This window comes from Staurois parvus, unplaced genomic scaffold (assembly GCF_062004578.1).
Source record: "Staurois parvus isolate SC_StPar_1 unplaced genomic scaffold, SC_StPar_1.0 ptg001192l, whole genome shotgun sequence".
Taxonomy (NCBI): Eukaryota; Metazoa; Chordata; class Amphibia; order Anura; family Ranidae; genus Staurois; species Staurois parvus.
Genome location: NW_028318988.1, coordinates 2,212,871 through 2,218,373, shown reverse-complemented (window position 1 = coordinate 2,218,373; position 5,503 = coordinate 2,212,871).

The following is a 5,503-nucleotide window of genomic DNA, read 5'->3' as shown; positions in this document are numbered from 1 at the left end:
GGGCACTATTCCTCCCACTGATACCAATGATGGGGCACTATTCCTCCCACTGATACCAATGATGGGGCACTATTCCTCCCACTGATACCAATGATGGGGCACTATTCCTCCCTCTGATACCAATGATGGGGCACTATTCCTCCCACTGATACCAATGATGGGGCACTATTCCTCACACTGATACCAATGATGGGGCACTATTCCTCCCACTGACACCAATGATGGGGCACTATTCCTCCCACTGACACCAATGATGGGGCACTATTCCTCCCACTGATACCAATGTTGGGACATTGTTTACTTCCACAAGCCACAGTCCAGCCCCCTGAGGCCTGAAAGACAGTAAACTGGCCCTTTGTTTAGAAACGACCACCTCTTCTCCATGACTGTGGAACTGATGCTGGGGAGAGAGGACGACCACCTCTTCTCCAGGACTGTGGAACTGATGCTGGGGAGAGAGGATGACCACCTCTTCTCCAGGACCGTGACTATGCTGTTGGGGGAGGGAGGACGACTACCTCTTCTTCAGGACCGTGACTATGCTGTTGGGGGAGGGAGGACGACTATCTCTTCTCCAGGACCGTGACTATGCTGTTGGGGGAGGGAGGACGACTACCTCTTCTTCAGGACCGTGACTATGCTGTTGGGGGAGAGAGGATGACCACCTCTTCTCCAGTACTGTGAATATGCTGCTGGGGAGAGAGGATGACCACCTCTTCTCCAGGACTGTGAATATGCTGCTGGGGAGAGAGGATGACCACCTCTTCTTCAGGACTGTGAATATGCTGCTGGGGAGAGAGGACAACCACCTTTTCTCCAGGACTGTGAATATGCTGCTGGAGAGAGAGGATGACCACCTCTTCTCCAGGACTGTGATTATGCTGCTGGGGCTGGGAGGACGACCACCTCTTCTCCAGGACTGTGATTATGCTGCTGGGGAGAGGGGATGACCACCTCTTCTCCAGGACTGTGAATATGCTGCTGGGGGAGGGAGGACGACCACCTCTTCTCCAGGACTGTGATTATGCTGCTGGGGAGAGGGGACAACCACCTCTTCTCCAGGACTGTGAATATGCTGCTGGGGGAGAGAGGACGACTACCTCTTCTCCAGGACTGTGAATATGCTGCTGGAGAGAGAGGACAACCACCTTTTCTCCAGGACTGTGAATATGCTGCTGGGGAGAGAGGATGACCACCTCTTCTTCAGGACTGTGAATATGCTGCTGGGGAGAGAGGACAACCACCTTTTCTCCAGGACTGTGAATATTCTGCCGGGAGAGAGGACAACCATCTCTTCTCCAGGACTGTGAATATGCTAATGGGGGAGGGAGGACGACCACCTCTTCTCCAGGACTGTGAATATGCTGCTGGAGAGAGAGGATGACCACCTCTCCTCCAGGACTGTGAATATGCTGCTGGAGAGAGAGGATGACCACCTCTCCTCCAGGACTGTGAATATGCTGTTGGGGGAGGGTGGACGACTTCCTTCCCTCCCTGGTCCTTGAACTTCCGCTGGGGAGATGAGCCGGCTGCTCCATCTCTCGTACCCTCATCCGGCTGCTGGGACAACATTTCTCTGGCACAGATCCTTACTGGGGAGGGAAAACAGTTTCCTCTGCTTTGGCTGACTGTTGAGAGAGAATGTCCCCCTCCTCTACTGGACTGTGGATCTGCTGCTGGGGAGGGAGGACGTCCCCCTCCTCTCCCTGGTCCTTGGCCTGCTGCTGGGGAGGGAGGACGACCCCCTCCTTTCGCTAGTCCTTGGCCTGCTGCTGGGGAGGGAGGACGACCTCCTCCTTTCGCTAGTCCTTGGCCTGCTGCTAGGGAGGGAGGACAACCCCCTCCTCTCCCTGGTCCTGCTGGGAAAAAGGGCTGCCTGGCCTGGCTCCCTGGAGCTCCAGAAGTGCTGTTGATGATGGGCAGAAGTCAGCAGTGCTCTGCCCTCGTTCCAGCTCTTCCGCTGGGAAACAAAATGACAATTCGGTGGCCTTGAACAAATCCTCCAGGGCCACCGATTGTTGTAGGCAGAGGTCAGCAGCGCTCTGCCTCGATGCCAGCTCTTCTGCTGGAGACTCACTGGGTTGATCCTCCTCAGCAGAAAAGTCTATTGAATCCCCAGTCTCTGGAATTTCCAAAAATCCAAGGCACAGGCTGGCGGCACTTGGGCTTAGTGCCAGTGCTTTGGTGGGTAACTCGTAATTCCTAACATCCATTGGTGCTGGGGCATACTGTTGAGCTTCATCGAACAGTCTTTTATATGCATGTTCCAGCTCCCATTCTTGTGTGACTATAAAGTCCAAGTCACCTCTCAATCCGAGCTCACTGGGAAGTTCCAAGTCCCTAAAATCTCAGATGTCCTCCCATCTCCACTCCTCTGCACTACCAAAATGTGGATCCTCCTGAAACATCTCAAATATCAATGCCAGGCCGCTATAGTCATAGCCTTCTATGGAATTACTTCCGCCACAGACACACTTGGGTGGCATACCACTGCAGTGCCCAATAACGATCGTCCACCACCATTTCTGTCTGGACTAGCCTATACAGCTCCATCAGCCATTCCTCTCGAGGAGGGTCTTCTAGCAATGGTATACTCAGGTCCAACTGCAACCAGTACCTATCCATGGATGTAGGGAGGACAGTCTTGCTCCACTTGGAGAGCCTCCAACCACAGCTCCCGGCGGATTACGTCTCTAAGTTCCAGCATGTCCTGCGCAGAACCAGGCTCTCCATACTGGGCGATATTCTCTTGCATTCCCCACTGAAACTCTGCTTCAGTGGCGACCAGCTCCTGGAACACTTCTTCGATATCACCCGACTGGGTCCCGATGGTGGTTTGGACTGCCCAAGGGAGCACGCAAATCCCACTGCTGCCACCAAATGTGATGGAATGCCTGTCACCCCAATTGGGTGTTTTCGTCAGAGAACTGCTTCCTTGCCTTGCTGCTGGGACACAGGATCAAGGTTTTATAGCTGGGCATTGCACCCAAGACTAGGTGACACTAGCTTAGATGCCAAACCGAAACTACTTTATTGAACAGAAATACATGTTTTTAAGCACTTCAGGAATAGGGGCAGTCCCCACATGAACAATAAAATGGATATTAGACATTGAGATGCACATCCCACACTGATTAGGTAACGAGGTGAAGTTGACACCAGACTAATCCCACCATGTAGGAACCTCCAGGAGGACTAGCCAACAGGCAGAAACAATAGGTGACTCAATTAATAATGGGATAGGATACAGGAAACACATCCCACCTTAATAAACAGACTACATCAAGAGTCTTTGGCATCAGGAGCCCACCCAGACAGTCCGGTGCCTACACAGGAATACACAAAGTACATGATACATGCTGCCTTTTAGGTGTCTGGCCCCCACCAGTGCAATCTGTCCATCATGAGACAAAACTCACACAATATTCCAACAGTACGAAAAAGTCGGATTAATTTATCTTCATAGATTACTTGAGGGAGATGGGTGATAAATATTTCTGCCCACTCCAGTCCGCATGGGGGGGGGCCACCATATTTCCTCCGACCATTAACCTGTCCAAGACTAATATTACACCTTTCCATCCACTCCAGAAGGAAAGATTTATTGTCTTCATTCAGAGAGTTAGTCCAAAGCTCGCTCTCAGAGTTCATCATGTTGTTGTCCCTCATTAGAGAATGATCTGCTCTCTCCATGGGCCATAATCAGTGGGTAGAAGGCTAGACCCTAGACCCCTCCAAAATTCCTGTCCCAGTTGGGTCTGCCACATTTCTCCCCCAATCAAAATTTGACTAACCAGGTCCCAGACCTCCACCTGGTCTGGAAATGCATTAGTTGGGCAGAATGAACCCACATAGTCGGTCCACACAATCTCAAAGTTGTCATCGGTAGGTGAGGGGCAGAGGTTGTGGACCTTCTAGCTGGTAAGTCTTTACTTTTCCAGGGCTTGGTCTGCTGCTGGGAGAGGGGCCAACTGCCCCAACTTCCTGGAACCATGAAGAAACGGCATGTGCTGAACAGAGGCCAGCAGCACTCTGCCCTATTGCCAGTGCTTCAGCTGAGAGGTTTTTACCATGTTAGGGCTCAGTCTGCTGCTGGGGCAAGGGGCCGACTGCTCCAGCTCCCTGGAGCCATGAAGACACATGAGGTGCTAGGCAGAAGTCAGTGGCACTCTGCCCTGTTTCCAGCTCTTCAGCTGGGAGATCTTTACCGTGCAGGGGCTCCGTATGCTGCTGGGGAGAGGGGCTGACTGCCCCAACTCCCCGGAGCTGTGAAGACTCCCTGGAGCTCCGGAAGTGCTGTTGGTGCTGGGCAGAGTTCAGTGGTGCTCTGCTATGATGCCAGCTTTTCTGCTGGTCTGGAGATGCATTAGTTGGGCAGAGTGAACGCACATAGTCGGTCCACACAATCTCCATTCTTCGCTGCAGGGAAGAGTTGTCATCGGTAGGTGCTGAACAGAGGTTGTGGACCCTGTAGCTGGTAAGTCTTTACTTTTCCAGGGTTTGGTCTGCTGCTGGGGAGAGGGGCCAACTGCCCCAACTTCCTGAAGCCATGAAGATACGGCAAGTGCTGGACAGAGGTTGTGGACCCTCTAGCCGGTAAGTCTTTACTTTTCCAGGGTTTGGTCTTCTGTGGGGAGAGGGGCCAACTGCCCCAACTTCCTGGAGCCATGAAGATACGGCAGGTGCTGGACAGAGCTTGTGGACCCTCTAGCTGGTAAGTCTTTACTTTTCCAGGGCTTGGTCTGCTGCTAGGAGAGGGGCCAACTGCCCCAACTCCCTGGAGCCATGAAGATACGGCAGGTGCTGGACAGAGGTTGTGGACCCTCTAGCTGGTAAGTCTTTACTTTTCCATGGTTTGGTCTTCCGTAGGGAGAGGGGCCAACTGCCCCAACTTCCTGGAGCCATGAAGATACGACAGGTGCTGGACAGAGCTTGTGGACCCTCTAGCTGGTAAGTCTTTACTTTTCCAGGGCTTGGTCTGCTGCTAGGAGAGGGGCCAACTGCCCCAACTCCCTGGAGCCATGAAGATACGGCAGGTGCTGGACAGAGGTTGTGGACCCTCTAGCTGGTAAGTCTTTACTTTTCCATGGTTTGGTCTTCCGTAGGGAGAGGGGCCAACTGCCCCAACTCCCTGGAGCCATGAAGATACGGCAGCTGCTGGACAGAGGTTGTGGACCCTCTAGCTGGTAAGTCTTTACTTTTCCATGGTTTGGTCTTCCGTAGGGAGAGGGGCCAACTGCCCCAACTTCCTGGAGCCATGAAGATACGGCAGGTGCTGGACAGAGGTTGTAGACCCTCTAGCTGGTAAGTCTTTACTTTTCCAGGGTTTGGTCTGCTGCTGGGGAGAGGGGCCAACTGCCCCAACTTCCTGGAGCCATGAAGATACGGCAGGTGCTGGACAGAGGTTGTGGACCCTCTAACTGTCCCGGTTGGGTCTGCCACAATGGGGCAATGGGGTCGTTTAAAGGATTTTATTTTATTATATCCAGCTGATCAAGCTGAG